Below are 18261 nucleotides of genomic sequence, written 5' to 3' on the forward strand. Positions count from 1 at the left end.
TTTATGTCATTACATTCTGTTGAAGTTAAAGAAATAATTTTATCCCCTTGTTTACGATGATGTAGTGATTCTATTAGTAGATATACAGTCTCTGTGAAATGCAGGATAAATCACCTATAGAAGTTAAAACTAAGAAATTCTTGCAAATTCCTCAGTGATGTAGGAACAGGAATATTTATTATCTCATCTGCATTTTTATTCAACGGCCAGATTCCTTTATCAATAATATGTCCTAAAAACATGATGGAAGAAACATCAAAAAGACATTTACCATGGTTAATTACGACGCCGTGCTGTGGTAACCTCGTAAAAAGTTGTTCTAAATTCTGTTCAAGCTGCTCTTTTGTTGGACTGGCAATCAACAGGTCGTCGAGGTAGGCAAACACAGTGTAGACCACGTAGCGTTTCTAAGATCAAAAGGCATTTTAAGAAATTCGAAAATTCCCGAAAGAACAATAATAACAGTTTTAGGAACATCAGCAGGTTCTATAACAATCTGATAATAGGCACATACGAAATCAATTAAAAAAAAAAAAAATAAAAAACAATACAGCCATGTGAAGAAGCTGAGAGATCGTGGATAGAATGAATTAGTTATTTATAAGGAACAGCTAAAGCATTCAATCATTTGTAGTCGCCACAAGTACACCAATCTCCCTCAGTCTTCTTGGGAACCATGTGCTGTGGGGAAGACCAATTACCACAGGAATGCGTCCCTCATTCTCCATCATGTAGCTGAATTCGTCCTTAGCTATTTTTAGTTTGTCAGCAGCGAGTCATCTAGGTCGCGATGAAACAGGGGATCCTTTAGTGATGATATGACGCGTAATCGAGTGTACTGGATTCCTAGTATTAAAAACGGTGCGAAATTTCTGGATACCTATTATTAAAAACGGTACGAAATTTTTAAAGAATCATGTGATAACGATTAGATGTAGGGGTACAAAGAGGACTGACGGTAGCAGATTTGGTGCTCATACCTTGTGCTAACAAATCCATTTCATAGTCTATCTGTCTCTTGTGTTTCAAATTAATGAAAAGATTAAGTGATGTGGGAAATCGTCGCCAATAATGGGATGTGGAAAATCCACAATCAGAAAAATTCGCAAATTAAGATCAAAGGTCATAGATTTCTCACCATAAGTGGGAATAGGAGTAAGGTTATCGCTATCGGTTTTCGCGATTCGCATACAAATTTCACTGACCAAATGTTACGATCTGTTCCCGTATGTACCAGGAACCAGTATTTAGAAATTGTGTCGTAAATATATAAAAGACGTGGCTTATTGAGATGTAGTCGCGCTTAGTCCATGATGCTGCCGTTTGTTCTGCAGTTGAATGACTAATTTACAAGAACATGATTGAGTGCATCTGTGTGCGTTGATACCAAAATGTTTGTGATACCAACAAAATATAGGTCTCACGCGAGGGCTAAATGAACGATTTCTTGAAGTCCTTCGGCAACGAGAATTCGAGAGCACAGAATATTGACGTAATTGCAATTGCGCGATTTTGTCCGAAACTGCATTTTGTTTTCAGTCATTTTACGAAATGTTGTCAGTTCAGAGGAAGTGAAAGAAATTAATGAGTTTCAGCGTTAGAAATATTGGAAAAGGAAATATCTATAATATCATCTGCTAAGTCGGTCAACTGAGTAATAGATCTCTGCTCATTTTAGGTGTTAAACTGGCTTGCATGGTTGACAGTAGATGCGATAAAATACAGACTATTCAAGCGGGTTATCCATTACTAATTTTTAATCCTTCTCAACAGTTAGGAAAGGCTTCTAATTACCTAAGACTATCTTGTGAAAGAGTTAGTGAAAACGTTTTTGTTTGGATGTAGAAGTACGTCACAAATTTTCTGCTTCCATATTCTGATAAGATGTGGAATCGGGAGGGTTTGTAATCAAACCTTTGACTTCACTGCTTGAGGTTGGACACTGGTTAAAAGGTGAAATTGGGCGCGTATCCGAAGAAATTTTATCCACTGCAAAATTTGCTTCGAGCTGCGAATACCAAATTAAAGGAACTGCAGTGAATGAAAGTAAAGTGAAGGACAAACCTGCCTGTATAGTGGTGCTATTTTCAGAAGAAACGGGACTGTTGCTATATTTAAGCGCAATTTATATGGAATCACTCAAAACGAAAAGGATATGAAGAGATTGAATACCAGTTGTTACTGTGAACTCGGAAAGGTTTAGATAAAATTCACTCCAAAATCATGCATTCGAAGGTGGACGAAACGTTCCTTGGCATTGAACAGTTGGTTTTAACTGCTATGTCGCGTGGACAAAAATTTATGACTGAAAAATACTTGTCTAACCCGTTAATAGACTCCCTATAAGCATATCAACGCTGTAGGTCAAAAGGTGGAGTGGGTTGCAGTAGTAAAAGCTATGCGCTTTCGGCATCTGGCCCTTTAATTTTACTGCTGTTTGCTTGCCTTCTGTGTCGTGTACAATTACTACGTTGGAGATTTGGTTTTCACGAGCTCGACACTAATGTTGCGAGGGGGATTGGTCGCCATTGTAGTGGTGGTTATTTATGGAAAACCACCGTCGTATGGTCTAGCTAGCTGCGTGTATAAAAAAATGAAGTAAACTCAAGAATTTTTAACATTCATTCCTGGACATAATTTACTGCGTTGGTTGCTTATAAAAGAAAGATGCTGATATAACTGCCAACTGGGAGGAGAGAACTGCGCTGTCACTTAAAGAAGGCCAGCTGTGGTATATCGTGTACGAGCGTCCGAAGTCGTTGCTTGCTTGATGTGGTCTGGTCTAAGCAGTCTACCTTCTGTAAGAGCCCGAGATCATCTGCTCCTTGCTGCCTGACCGAGATAGGCGCGAAACAATTTTTATTGGGTGAAAAAGGGGCGAATTTTAGATCGTCCTTGGAGCCCATATGACGCTTATAGTTTCACAATGATTAGTCGATATATAAATAAGTCACGTGGAAATGGTGGTTCACTCATGATCCCTAACCGAATGTCTTGCTGTTGGGGTTCGATCCCCACACCATTATTTCAAATTTCTCATATCTTTGAAAAGTTAGTTCGCATTTTCAAATACCAAAAAAGATGGAAAATACAATTTATTTATTCATTGTTTCACATTTAAATTTATATATATGGATATCAAATCATCTTGAGGTTTACAACTACCACTTTCTGTATCAATCCCGAAAGGCAATATTTCACAAAAAATATATCGCTTATATTAGAACTGTCAGCATAAAATTCCTCATTCAAGATATCACCGCAAAGAAGTTAATATGGGGTTTTTAATACATTGGAAGCCAGGAAATAATATATTCTTTTATTATATCACGTTTAAAGTTATTTTTACTTTTTAAATATTATGTTATAAGAATAGGAGTGATAATTATTATAATATTTGAAATATATTAAAAACATATCAATTTATAGAACATAAAACTGTTTACATTTTAGAAATAAAAACAAAATTATTTCCTTCCATCCATTTAGCGATACATACTATTATTTTATCAAAGAAGAATCTGACTGACATTGAAGTTTAAATTTACTTGCAGTCATCAGACTTTCTGTGTATGTGTGTATTACGAGTGGTGAATGAAAAAGTGAGTGTGTGTAAGAGAGAAAGAGATTAAAAAAGATTGAAGTGGGGAAAAAACAGTTTCATGGAAGACTTTCCTCCCCGCCCCCGTCCGCATCCCCCTCGACCTCTTCTTCCTCTGCTGCTGCTGCTACTATTTTTTTGTTGGGCTTTTAATCTATCTCAAATCAAACATCACCCGTTTTAAACAAAGAAGTACTCAATCAAAAATGCAGTCCTGGAAACGTCTAAAACTGAAATGCTTTTAGGAGTGGCTGTGTGGTAAGTAGCTTGCTTACCAACCACATGGTTCCGGGTTCATTCCCACTGCGTGGCACCTTGAGCAAGTGTCTTCTACTATAGCCTCGGGCCGACCAAAGCCTTGTGAGTGGATTTGGTAGACGGAAACTGAAAGAAGCCCGTCGTATATATGTATGTATATATATATATATATATATATATATATATATATATATATATATATATATATATATATATATATATATATATATATATACATATATTTAAATTATGTCAGAAAAATGTTATAAAATCTTTTTGGTATATAAACATTGTATTTTGAGAAATAACCGGTTTCGTGTTGTCTTTTCAAATTTCTCTACTTCGTTGTAACGTGTTCGCTCCGGTCTGAAAAAGAAGAGTACAAGATAGGGGGAGGTAATTAGGGATTTCTTCCGGTATAAGGGAGATAATCGAAATCTAGAAGGTGGTAGAATTTGATTAATTTACCATGGTTTTGTTCTATATTTTTTTCCTTTTTTTTCCCAGTGGGGTGATGAATTTCCTTATTTAAATGTGTTAGCAATGGTTAAGTTTGGGTTTGTATTTTTGAATGAAAAAGGTTTCCTTATTTAATCTAATCTGTGTTGGTGTTTTAAAGGCACATTGATAGAAAGGAAAGATTATAAATTGTGGTAGCATTTATTTTGCGCATTTCTCAATATGATCATTAAAAGGTATCATTCGGTATTCTGGGTATGCAATCTGCTGGCGGTGCAGAGTGCATCTACGTCTGAGCGATAATCCTGTGTCCCTATGTAGTGGATATACTAATTAAAAAAGTAAACCTAAAAATAGAAACGGACATATTTTACAAAACCACAGACGCCAAACAATATCTACTATTTGATTCATGCCACCCAAGACACACCAAGACAAACATCCCCTTCAACCTTGCAAGAAGGATATGCACAATAGTGTCAGAACAAAATACTAGAGACTACAGACTACAAGAACTCAAAAACACACTAATTGACCCAGTTCAACTCATAGAGGATGGAATCAGACGTGCATCACAAATTAACATAGAAAACTTAACAAAAGTTAAACACAGCAACACACATTCCCCGAAAATACTGCCGTACATATCCACATACAACCCCAGAAACAAAGAAGCCTTCACCATCATCACCCAAAACATACCAATGCTACATAAGGACCCCAAATTAAAGGAAATTTTACACACACACAAAATCATCAAAAGCCACAAACAACCAAAATCACTGAAAAAGATCCTCACAAAGGCAAAATTATTTTCCGAAACAACAGATGCGAAAGTAAAATAATGTGGTCGACCAAATTGTGCAACATGCCGAAACATTCTAGAAGGTTCAGAATTCCTCTTCAAAGAGGGACACAAATTCAAAGTTAAATCTAACTTTACTTGTGCCTCAGAAAATCTTATTTATGTAATAAGATGCTCGGGCTGCCACGAGAACTACATAGGGTCCACAGGATTATCGCTCAGACGTAGATGCACTCTGCACCGCCAGCAGATTGCATACCCAGAATACCGAATGATACCTTTTAATGATCATATTGAGAAATGCGCAAAACAAATGCTACCACAATTTATAATCTTTCCTTTCTATCAATGTGCCTTTAAAACACCAACACAGATTAGATTAAATAAGGAAACCTTTTTCATTCAAAAATACAAACCCAAACTTAACCATTGCTAACACATTTAAATAAGGAAATTCATCACCCCACTGGGAAAAAAAAGGAAAAAAATATAGAACAAAACCATGGTAAATTAATCAAATTCTACCACCTTCTAGATTTCGATTATCTCCCTTATACCGGAAGAAACCCCTAATTACCTCCCCCTATCTAGAACTCTTCTTTTTCAGACTGGAGCGAACACGTTACAATGAAGTAGAGAAATTTGAAAAGACAACACGAAACCGGTTATTTCTCAAAATACAATGTTTATATACCAAAAAGATTTTATAACATTTTTCTAACATTTTTCTGACATAATTTAAATATATGTATATATGTATATATATATATATATATATATATATATATATATATATACATATATATATATACATACATACATATATACGACGGGCTTCTTTCAGTTTCCGTCTACCAAATCCACTCACAAGGCTTTGGTCGGCCCGAGGCTATAGTAGAAGACACTTGCTCAAGGTGCCACGCAGTGGGAATGAACCCGGAACCATGTTGGTAAGCAAGCTACTTACCACACAGCCACTCCTAAAAGCATTTCAGTTTTAGACGTTTCCAGGACTGCATTTTTGATTGAGTACTTCTTTGTTTAAAACGGGTGATGTTTGATTTGAGATAGATTAAAAGTCCAACAAAAAAATAGTAGCAGCAGCAGCAGAGGAAGAAGAGGTCGAGGGGGATGCGGACGGGGGCGGGGAGGAAAGCCTTCCATGAAACTGTTTTTTCCCCACTTCAATCTTTTTTAATCTCTTTCTCTCTTACACACACTCACTTTTTCATTCACCACTCGTAATACACACATACACAGAAAGTCTGATGACTGCAAGTAAATTTAAACTTCAATGTCAGTCAGATTTTTCTTTGATAAAATAATAGTATGTATCGCTAAATGGATGGAAGGAAATAATTTTGTTTTTATTTCTAAAATGTAAACAGTTTTATGTTCTATAACGACTTCGGACGCTCATACACGATATACCACAGCTGGCCTTCTTTAAGTGACAGCACAGTTCTCTCCTCCCAGTAGGGTCGATTTGCTCGACTAAAAGGCAGTGCTCCAGCATGGCCGCAGTCAAATGACTGAAACAAGTAAAAGAGTAAAAGAGTCCGTTCAATGAAGGTTGATTTGAAGTTAAATGATACTAACGACAGTAGAAAACGTGGATGATAAAGTTTATTCGGTAACCAATCGAAAGGTCAGGCGTTCGTATCATGCCCATTTGTATGACGTTGTGTCCATCCACCAGATACAGTTCTATAAACCAAACTTCAATTATGTTCAATAGGGTGATATACTAACATAACTAGGAACCCCTGGTTTTATGTGACGTACTATTCTGTAGTTGTAGTAAAACAAACGATTAAGTCGTTTAATGAGCTTCTGGTTTTAAAGTTTGATATGTAGAAGAGAACTCCTTCAATAGAAAACTATTTGGTTAGAGAGATAACAGCAAACTCTTTTAACGCTTTAGCAGTCAGATTACTCTCAAATGTAAAGCTTATTTATTCACATTGTTTTAAATTAATCATGCATTATGTCAAGGCTGTGAGATTTAGGCGATGTAACAGTTTATTTTTAGAATGACATTGTAGGGTTGATATGAGAAGTTGGATCTGGATGATATGAATGTAAAACAGAATATTTGGTCAAGATAAGGCAATGAGCTGGCAAAATTGTTAGCATACCGGGCAAAATTGTTTGCATACTGGGCAAAATGCTAAGCGGCATTTCATCTGTCTTTATGTTCTGAGATCAAATTCCACTGAGGTCGCCTTTGCCCTTTCAATAAGTACCAGTTGAATACTGGGGTCAAAGTAATTGACTCCTCCCCCGAAATTGCTGGTCTTGTGCCAAAATTAGGAACCAATGTTTGGGCCACATATGGTTGATTTAAATGCTAAAAGGTTAAAAAGTAGATACATATTTTGAGCATATTGCATGACAGTGCTGTGCAATTTAGGGAATTTGGTACTTAGGAATATTACAACCTCCCACACACACGCACACATGTACTGGGGTCAATGCAATTGATTGGCCCTTCTCAGAATTATCGTCCTTGTGTCTAAATTTGAAAGTTTTTATTAGGGTGATGGATATGCAGAATCATTGCAGCATTGGGTAAATGCTTTGCAGTGTTTACTCTGATTTTGAGTTCTGAGTTCAATTCTGAGATCAACTTTTGCTTCCAAAATCAATAAAATGAATACCAGTCTATTATCAGCTCCGACCAAACTTCTGGTCTTGTATTTGTATTAAAAATTATCTAAGCGAAAGCGAAATTGTGATGGCACCTGTGCCCAGCGTCGCCTTTCTGGCACTTGTGCCCGCGGCATGTGTAAGGACTTTCGAGCGAGATCATTGCCAGTGCCCCTGGACTGGCTCTTGTGCAGGTGGCACATAAAATACACCATTTTGAGCGTGGCCGTTGCCAGTACCGCCTGACTGGCATTCGTGCGGGTGGCACGTAAAAGCAACTACTACACTCTCTGAGTGGTTGGAGTTAGGAAGGGCATCCAGCTGTAGAAACTCTGCCAAATCAGATTGGAGCCTGGTGTAGCCATCTGGTTTCACCAGTCCTCAGTCAAATCGTCCAACCCATGCTAGCATGGAAAGCGGACGTTAAACGACGATGTTGATGCTGATGAGTATTATTCAGGTCAAGGCCATGAGCTGCCAGACTCATTACAGAGTCATACAAAATGCTTAGCAGCATTTTTTCTGGCCCTTTGCACTGAGTTCAAATTCTGCCTAAGTTGATTTTGTATTTCATCTATTTGGGATCAGTTGAACACTGAGGTCAATGTAATCAAGTTTTCTCTCCCCTCAAAATTGCTAACCTTATGCCAGAATTAGAAAGAATTATTATAACTCATTAAAGCAAGGAGCTAGTAAAACTGCTAATATGCCAAATAAAATGCTCAGCAGTATGTACCAGCTGAACACTGAGGTCCATGTAATTGACACTCCTCTTAAAATTGCTGGCCTTCTTCTAAAATTAGAAAGAATGATTATCCTTCAGGTTGCTATATTCATTACCAACAATTTAACTCCTCTCTCATGTTGGAGGAAATTCTCTGTGTTTTTAACATGAAGAGAAATTTGAATAAATATATAAATGAAACTGAACTGGATTGATGGCCCTATTTAAGTACCCATTACGCTTACATTATGTACTGAATAACCAGGATCAGGAATTTAATTTTCAACTTTAATTTCGAAATTATTTTAAAACAAATATTATACCACAAAATGAAATGAGATATATTAAAAACTGAAAGTAAAAAAATTCTATAATAGAAGTTTTAATAAATCAGTTTTAATTATTAATATTTCTTTGAGTTTAACTGTCATAGAGAAAGAGGCAGCATTTTTATCTGGTTAATTCTACAGGGTGGAGGCACAATGGCCCAGTGGTTAGGGCAGTGGACTCGTGGTCGTAGGATCGCGGTTTCGATTCCCAGACCGGGTGTTGTGAGTGTTTATTGAGCGAAAACACCTAAAGCCCCACGAGGCTCCGGTAGAGGATGGTGGTGAACCCTGCTGTACTCTTCCACTACAACTTTCTCTCACTCATTCTTCTTGTTTCTGTTGTGCCTGTAATTCAAAGGGTCAACCTTGTCACACTGTGTCACGCTGAATATCCCCGAGAACTATGTTAAGGGTGTACGTGTCTGTGGAGTGCTCAGCCACTTGCACGTTAATTTCATGAGCAGGCTGTTCCGTTGATCGGATCAACTGGAACCCTTGATGTCGTAAGCAACGGAGTGCCAACAACAAATTCTACAGGACCTTTGTGTAAAACGAATATATTTTCATAAAAATGTAATTTTCTTGTCTATTATGAATGCTCAATGTGGCTTTCATATCTTTTCAGTTAAATCCAGTGGTGACTATTAGTCACAATGTTGCCCACTTTCTGTCGTCATCTTTAAGACTATTCACTCGTTCATCACTTCTACTTTTTACAAACCTCACACATAAACATTCACATCAGTTATCTTTATCTTTTACATGGTTCAGTCATTGGACTGTGGTCATGATGGGGCACTGCTTTGGAGGATTTAGTCAAACAAATCGACCCAAGTACTTTTTTTTTTTAACACTAGGTACTTATTGTATTAATTCTTTTTGCCAAACTGTTAAGTCACTAGTTTATAAACAAATCAACACCAGCTGTCAAGTGGTGGGGAAGGACACACACACATACACACGTACACACACACACACACACACACACACAAGCACAAACACACACACACACACAGACAGGCTTCTTTCAATTTCCATCTACCAAATCCACAGATCTTCTCACAAGGCTATAATAGAAGTGGGACTGAACCTAGACCATGTGGTTGGGAAGCCAACTTTTTACCACACAGCCAGTTACTGAATTAATTTTTTGTTGTAGTTGTTGATTAATCAGAATTTGGAATAAATATGGGGATTTACAGTGTATTCCACACCCCTGGGTAGAAAAGAGAATGTATAGCACCATTGTTTGTTTGAAATAGTAAGGAAAAAAGAATAAAAACAAAATATAGTTTGTCTTTTTTTCTTCAAGGACAAAAACTACTTTTCTTTTAAGGACATATCAACTAGAGTCAGCAGAAATTTCAAAAAGATGCAAATAGTAACAACATTTTGTGAACTACAATGTTTTTACACTCATCCTGTTTAGTGGGGAATTATGCTGCAGTTCTCCATATTTACAAAAGTTTTGAATAAACACTTCAGCCTGTAAATTATTTTTTCTTTAAATATCTTTTTAGATTTCTGTATTAAACATCTAGGATACACATGCGTTATTTATGTTATTTCTGTGTTATTGCTATTCATGTTTGCATGGTTGTTACTTAATATGGGACTGCGTGATTGTATCAGATTATTGTTCAAGACAGGAAGCTTACTATAAAATTTTTTACGTTTATATATTCGTTTTGCAAGATTCTTGATGTGAAATCGTATGTTGAAACAGATATTGTTGTATTTAGAGATGGTCATGTTGCCGGTTTAGCCAATAAAAACATACGTACTATATATTTGGTGTTAATTTGCTTCAGCTTTATTTTATTTTTTTGCATTAATTGTATTTCGGCCAGAGTTCTTTCGTCACACTTCTGTGACCTCATCAGTGGTCCTTTGCTTTCTTCTTTCTTATTTGTGTGTCTTTCCTTACTAACGATCAGCCATTTTGTATTTTGTATTCCTATTGTATATGTCTTTATTTGCGCATGCCTATACCCCTATGTATGTCTATGTTTAGTAAGTGCATGTGTGTGTGGGGGGAATGCCTGTATTACCTGTATCCCCTGTTTATAAACGTTCATTTAATTTGTTTTTATTTATTTTGTTCATGTGTTTATACTTATTATTTTTTCTATTCTTTTTTGTTTGTTTGTTTTTTGTATTTAATTTAATTTAATTTTGTCAACGTATATAGTTATTTAATTCCATTTGTTTATCTGTGTATTGTATTATATTTTGTTCATATTGTTATCAGTTTATGGGGATCTTATTCTGTCATATGTTGTGGTGTGTTGGAGGTGTATGCTAGTGTTCCATTCCAGTTTCCTATTCAGGCTAGGTTTATCTTCTGTTATGTGTGTAGCTTCTGTAATTTGTCTAAGCACTGCGTCTGTTCTATATGTGGACAAGATTTTAACTTCCACGTTGTTGGGTGAGCCTATGTGTTCCTGCTCGGCATGCTGGTACAGAACCGATGAGCTCTTCTTTTCCTTAAGTTCCCTCCAATGTTCATTTACCTGCTCTCCTATGCTCTGTGCCGTTTCCCCTACGTACGTCATTGTCTTGTTACTGCATCATCCCTCTGTACATCTTATACTATAGACTACATTTCTGGCTTTACAGTTTGTTTGTGGGCTAAATCTACATACAGTACAGTTCCTATCAGTACAGGGTGTTCTACTAAAAGGGTAGGTTCTAACAAAAGTGAGACCTTAGATATATACAAAAATCAAGACCTAGAAACTGTAGCTGACAATGAACAAGCCAGTGAAATTGAAGAAATTATTTTTTAATGCTAAATGTAATTAAGGAATGTTAACATTATAAATAAAGATTAAATTTTTATAAAATAATTGAACTTTAGCATTTTTTTTTTCTTATCTAGCATTTTTTTAGCAATTTTAGCATCTTTTCTACTGAAACTTAGCATAAAATTGTGATTTTATGTTGGCAACACTTCTTATGCAATCACTCGACCAACCAGAAGTCACAGCTAAGCCACCTTGTGATCATACTCTCCTATTATAAACAACAACTAAATGATCTGATACAAACAGACACTCTTATATTAAGCAACTAGCACAAGCAAGCTCTGCAAAAGAAATCAAGTTTCAGAGAAAGCTGCTGCAACTGGATTTTGTTTATTTATTTAAATCTTTTTTAATTTCTGTTTTAAACATCCAAGATGGCAATCCCCTAAACAGACAATAGACAGTCTGGTATATTTTATAGTAACATTCAATAAAATTTAGTACAACTTATGATATATACTTTTGGTTAAAAACCTAATTAGAGTTCAGCTAAGGTTTGAACATATACAAAAAAAAAAAAAAAAACTGCTTTCAACATAAAGTAGCCATTTCAAAATAAGCATTACTTGACATACAAAATAAAGCTTATGTGAAAAACTTGAATTTTGGTGGGATTTTGATTAAGGAGACAAATGAAAGAAAGAAAAGAAGAAAAGAAGAAAAAAAAAAATGAAATGCAGTAGGAAAGCTTCTTGTGTCCTTGTAAGCTTGAAGGTTATATTGGTAAGGGTATATAACAAGCAGCCAGTCAGGTTCCAAGGTACAGAGAGATCAGACAAAAAAATGCAAGTAACTGTTGGCACTTGTATGTTGAGAGCTGAATGTGGTGGGGTTAAAATGTTCATCTTATAAGAAGTATCTTGTTACTGAAACTATGACAAATGAAAAATAGACTGAAGTAAATTGCTTCCTTAATTTTCACCAAGAGTGATTCAGTAAGTATACTACAGCTAATGTGTGTGTGTTTAACCCTTTTGTTACCAACCCAGCTGAAACCGCCTCTGGCTCTGTAGTACAAATGTCTTGTTTTCATAAGTTTTGAATTAAAATCTTCCACCAAACTTTAGTCACAATTTATGTTCCTAACGCTAGCTTAGTGATAACTAAGTTATTTTACTAAATTCTCTGTTATATTTAAAGTAATTGAAAGAAACACAGAGCATCTCAAAATAAATACAGTAACGAAAGGGTTAAACATACATTAGGAAAAAATCCATTGGAGAGTGTAGCTATACTAGAAGAAAACCACTCAGAGGGTAGTGTTTGTGCTTGTAATATTGATAAATTAATAAAAATAGAACAGAAACAAAAACATCTTATATCTAATTTGGAAATTATTCCATTTTTCATTGTAAACATCAAAAATTAATTAACAGAACAAATAAATGAAATGTAAACATAAAATACTAAAAATTGTTTGTCGAACAGGAAGAAAAGAAAGATTGTAATTTAAATGCCTTAATCAAGGATTGGAGAATACTGTATTGTGCTCTCTGGGCAGGATACGCAAGTGAGCTCATCTTACATTGCTTGACTTTGATAAGCAAACAGAGAAATCAACTACATGGCTGCCTAACCTCTGAGCAATAGTAGACAAATATTCGTCAAAAGTACATGTTAAAATGTTGTATTGTATGTGATGTAGCAGGGTTTAAATTTGGCATTGCAGACAGTAATCCAACAACAAAATGACAAAAGTACTTCTTTACTCACTCTTCATATCTGAAAACTCAATTATGTTAAAATTTGACCAGGTTTTGAATTTCTTAGAAATTGTTTATTTCTTTGTCTCTCGATGATATTTTATTGTTCCTTAAGCTTCCTAAGAAAACAAAGGTTATTTTTTTATACTCAATGTAAATGTAGACATTGAATAAACAGAATACAGAATTCAGCATAATTTTAATGTCCTCTTTTCTATGCTTGTATGGACTGGACAAAGTTTACAGAGATAAATTTTCTATGGTTGGACACCCTTCCTCTCATCAACCCTCTCCTATTCCCAAACAAAGTAATATTTCCCAATGGCCAGACATGTTTTTTTTATAGAATACTAGAAATAAATGACACTGCTTGTATAACTGTGACATAAACACACACACATTATATATAATAAGCTTATTTCAGTTTCCATCTACATATCAACTTACAAGGCTTCAGCCAAATCTGAGGCTATAATTGTGGTGCATGCGAGTGATTAGTAGTAAACGGCTTACCTCATCTTCCTTCCACTGCAGACATGAGTCTGTCCTGTGGTATCCTGTCCTCGTGCCTGGCCCGAACCAACGAACGCTAGAAATAGCAGCTGCCTCTCCCTCACCTAGACAATTGCATCGCACGTCTTCGCGTTGCAACGACCCTACTACAAAAGGCACGAAATCCCAATCGTGGCTCCCTCTGCCCCTCTTCCGAACGTGACCTCATCTCCTGCAATCCGGACACCACCAAGGCGGTTGATGGCGTCTATCCCCATCATGGCATCAACCCCGTCTATCACATGTTCGATTACGATCACCCGTAGCCTTAGCACCGCTATCTCCACACTGCAGCTGCCCTTGCAATGGATCTCTCTGCCGTTGACCGCCCGGACGCTACTCGCCCCATCCCATTTCTTCGCTACCTTTGGTGTCACGAGGGTAGTCATGTAACCCGTGTCCATGAGGGCCTTGAACTTCTTCCCCTCGGCCTTGACCTCGACTATGGGCAGCGTCTCCACAAGCGCCCCTACTTGGTTGCGGGGAAAGTTTGAGAGGCAGCAACTTCCCCACGGTCGTTTTCCTGGTCGCAATCACGGACGATATGCCCCGTCTTCCTACATCGATAGCAGATGGGCCCCGATTCGGTGCATTCCCTCGCCATATGTGACCCCTAACATTTAAAACACCGGCCCGAGAACAGCCAATGTCATTGCTTGGTAGGCTTCCTCACGCCTTTCTCTGGCTGTCGTCCGTCGGTACGCACCTCCGTCACTGCCATCGCTATCGTCTTCCATCCGACGCATTGCGTCAACATGCGAGCTTGTGCTACAAGCTCGCTGAGCGCCATCTTTCTCCCACCAGGCAGTTCCTGTAACTGAATCCCTATGTCGTCAAGGAACCCACTCACAAACGCCAGCCATGCCGCTCTGTCCAGGCCTTCTCCCATAAACTCAGCCAGCATGGCCAGCCTCCGCACCTCCGCCGCGTATTCGTCCACCTGTTCTCTCCCCCCCCCCCATCTAACAGTCCCTAGCCTAACAAAGGCAGTATACTCACACTCCGTTTATGCCTCTCTCAATCTCTGCTCAATCTTCTCCGCACTCAACCTCTCTTCCTTGTCCATCTCTAAATACAGGGTCAGGGCGCTTCCTTCCAAGTATAGTGTCATAAGACTCGCCACATCGCTTATCCCTTGCAGTCTCGCCACAAGCCTGATCTTTCGCATCCAGGCCACTACATCACCGTCCCCATTAAAAGGCCTGATCATGTCACTGGCGATTCTGATCTTAGCTGCCATCGCGGCGAAGTTTTACACGTGGTGCCGAAATAGCTTGTGGTGAATGCGAGTGATTAGTAGTAAACGGCTTACCTCATCTTCCTTCCACTGCATGAGTCTGTCCTATGGTATCCTGTCCTCGCACCTGGCCCGACCCAACGAACGCTAGAAATAGCAGCTGCCTCTCCCTCACCTGGACGATCGCCTCGCACGTCTTCGCGTCGCAACGACCCCGCTCCAAAAAGCACGAAATCCCAATCGTGGCTCCCTCTGCCCCTCTTCCTCTTCCAGTCAGCTCCCAGTTCCAGTCATCTCCGGGTTCCTGTCAGCAGTCAGTTCCCCAGTCGCTGACGTCATACCACAATAATAGAAGACACTTGCCATGCAGTGGAAGTGAATCCCAAACCATGTGGTTGAGAGGCAAACTTCTTAACCACACAAACAAATAATTGTCAGATGGGGTTTGAATACACATTACCTGGTTATCTCTAGATTTGTTAGTGGACGTTGAAATGTCTACTCACTGTGTCTGACATTACAATATTGAAAGAAATGTAGTTCATTAGGGCAGTGATACACATACCATTGTGTAACTTTAATCTGTTACTTGTCTTAACACCATAATCTACCTTTTGGATACATTTAGTAGCAACCTTATTGATTCAAATATCTAAACAAAGTTTCCACTTCTCTTCCCCTATCAGTCTCAGTGGCCCTGCTCTGTATTACAGATGCTGCTCTTCTACCTATAGCTAAAACAAACATACGATAATAAATAAGCGCAGGTCTGGCTGTGTGGTAAGAAGCTTGCTTTCTGCGCATGTGTTGGTCTATTTGCTGTGTTGATTTTTGACGAGACTGATGGAATTTTTTGAGCTGCTTGGCAGCGGTTTGTCAGTGAGTGTTGTACCGGTGGAAAGGAATGTATTTGGACCTTATTGAGTATGAGCTGTCCTCAGCGGAGGAGGAGCTCGTTAAAGCGGTAAATAGAATTGACGAGCATTTGGAAAGAGTAAAGAGCTTTGCTGAAGCTGTAGAGGTGAAGAAAAGGGAAGTGGACCTAGCCGGACTGAAGGAGCTGTGTAAGATGACACAGAAGGTGGGTGGTGATGTAAAGTTATTACCACTGAAAAGGGCTATGGTAAATATGGAAAAGAAGACCATTACCTACAAGGTGTACTCAGTGGAGAGTAAGAAGGTGGAGTGGATGGAGATGGAAAAAGTAGAAAAAGCATTGAAAGGGCTTTCGAAGGAAGTGACATACATAGCAAAAGGAAATGGATATGGGATGGTGGTTTCCAGTTTAGGACAGCAGAGGAGGCAAAGAGGCTGGCGAACACAACGGTAAGAATGGAGGAAGTAGTACTTCTACCCAAGTATTTTGGAAGAAAGACTTCTAAGGTGAGGGTAGAAGGAATCCCACCTGATATAGAAGTGGCTTGGGTTGCAGCAGCTGTCCTCGTTGGTAGTGAGGAGGAGGTGGCTGTCCTCCAAGCCACAGAGACGGAGAAAGGAGGATATAAAGGAAAAACATTGGAAATCATCATACGAGCAGAGGCGAAGCAGCTGGAAAATTTGACGGAGACGGTGACATTGGGAGAAATAGTATTGACAGTATGGGTAGAGGGCAGAGTTTCGCGATGCTTTAAATGTGGCCAAAAAGGCCACATTAGAACTCACTGCTCTCTACAAAGGAAAATGACAGAAGCAGTGCTGGAGATAGAGGAGAAAAAGGAAGAAGTACAGATAGATTGAAGGAACAAGGAGGATGAATGGAGAGTGACAGAGAATAAAAGGAAAAAAAGAAAGAAGAGGAAGCACAGTCAGTGTGATGTGGGACCAACCAACTCCATCCGGTGAAAAAGGTTACGTGTACATGGAGGAGAGAGTGTTGTCACTCAGTAATGGGGAAAATGGTAAACGAAAGACTAGATCAAAGACTAAAGAGGACTCAGGACTCAGAGGTGGTGAGTAATGTTAGTGTGGGGTGAGTAACACACTTTTCATATTCTCTTTTCTCAGTTATCATTCATGTATCATTATTTTAATATTTTGATTTTAATGTTTTTCATGTTCATTTTCATGTGTCATTCATTGCATCATATTTTTATTTTAATTGTTATATGTCCCCACATGTGTTATAGTGTCCCCCTCTCTGTAATGCCTTTATGGCAATTTAAAAAAAACAAAGAAGCTTGCTTCCCAACCACATGGTTCCAGGTTCAGTCCCACTGTGTGGCACCTTGCGCAAGTGTCTTCTACTATAAGCCTTGGGCTGACCAAAGTTTTGTGAGATGGAAACTGAAAGAAGTCCATTGTATATATGTATGTGTATATCTGTATATATGTGTGTATTTGTGTGTGCATGTTTGTTCCCCCACCATCGTTTGACAACTGATGTTGGTGTGTTTACGTCCCTGTAACTTAGTGGTTCGGCAAGAGAAACCAATAAACAAAATAATAGTCTTAACAAAGAATAAGTCCTAGGGTTGATTTGTTCGACTAAAGGTGGTGCTCCAGCATGGCCACAGTCAAATGACTGAAACAAGTAAAAGAATATAACAAGCATTATTCACAAAGGAATTCATTAGAATATTCATTATCATCATCATCATCATCATCATCGTTTAACGTCCGCTTTCCATGCTAGCATGGGTTGGACGATTTGACTGAGGACTGGTGAAACCGGATGGCAACACCAGGCTCCAATCTATATCCACTAAAATCAGCTAATGAGTATATAAAATGCAAAAAACATTACACATGCTCTTTAAACAACAGCTATACTTTGTCTTGAGTAACTTTAAAAAAAAAGTCAGTTTACTAAGGCATGATGGCTGCATGGTAAGGAGTTTGCTTCCCAACCACAAGGTTTCAGGTTCAGTCCTAATGTATGGCACCTTGGGCAAGTGTCTTCTTCTAGAGCCTCAGGCCAACCAAAATCATACAACTGTTCCTTGGTTTACATGGTTCCACTTTGATGTGGTTCTGATTGCTTTATTTTATTTACTTTATGTATACAGAAATACCATTTTGTTCACCCCTCAGTTTATTTTCCTTTCCACTTCACTTTTTCAACGGATAGGCAACACACTAAAGCAATAATTAAGTTAGATTTATGTTTTTTTCCTGCTTCATTAAACATTACCGCATTT

Source organism: Octopus bimaculoides, chromosome 4 (assembly GCF_046866305.1).
Source record: "Octopus bimaculoides isolate indiv1 chromosome 4, ASM4686630v1, whole genome shotgun sequence".
NCBI classification, from domain to species: Eukaryota; Metazoa; Mollusca; class Cephalopoda; order Octopoda; family Octopodidae; genus Octopus; species Octopus bimaculoides.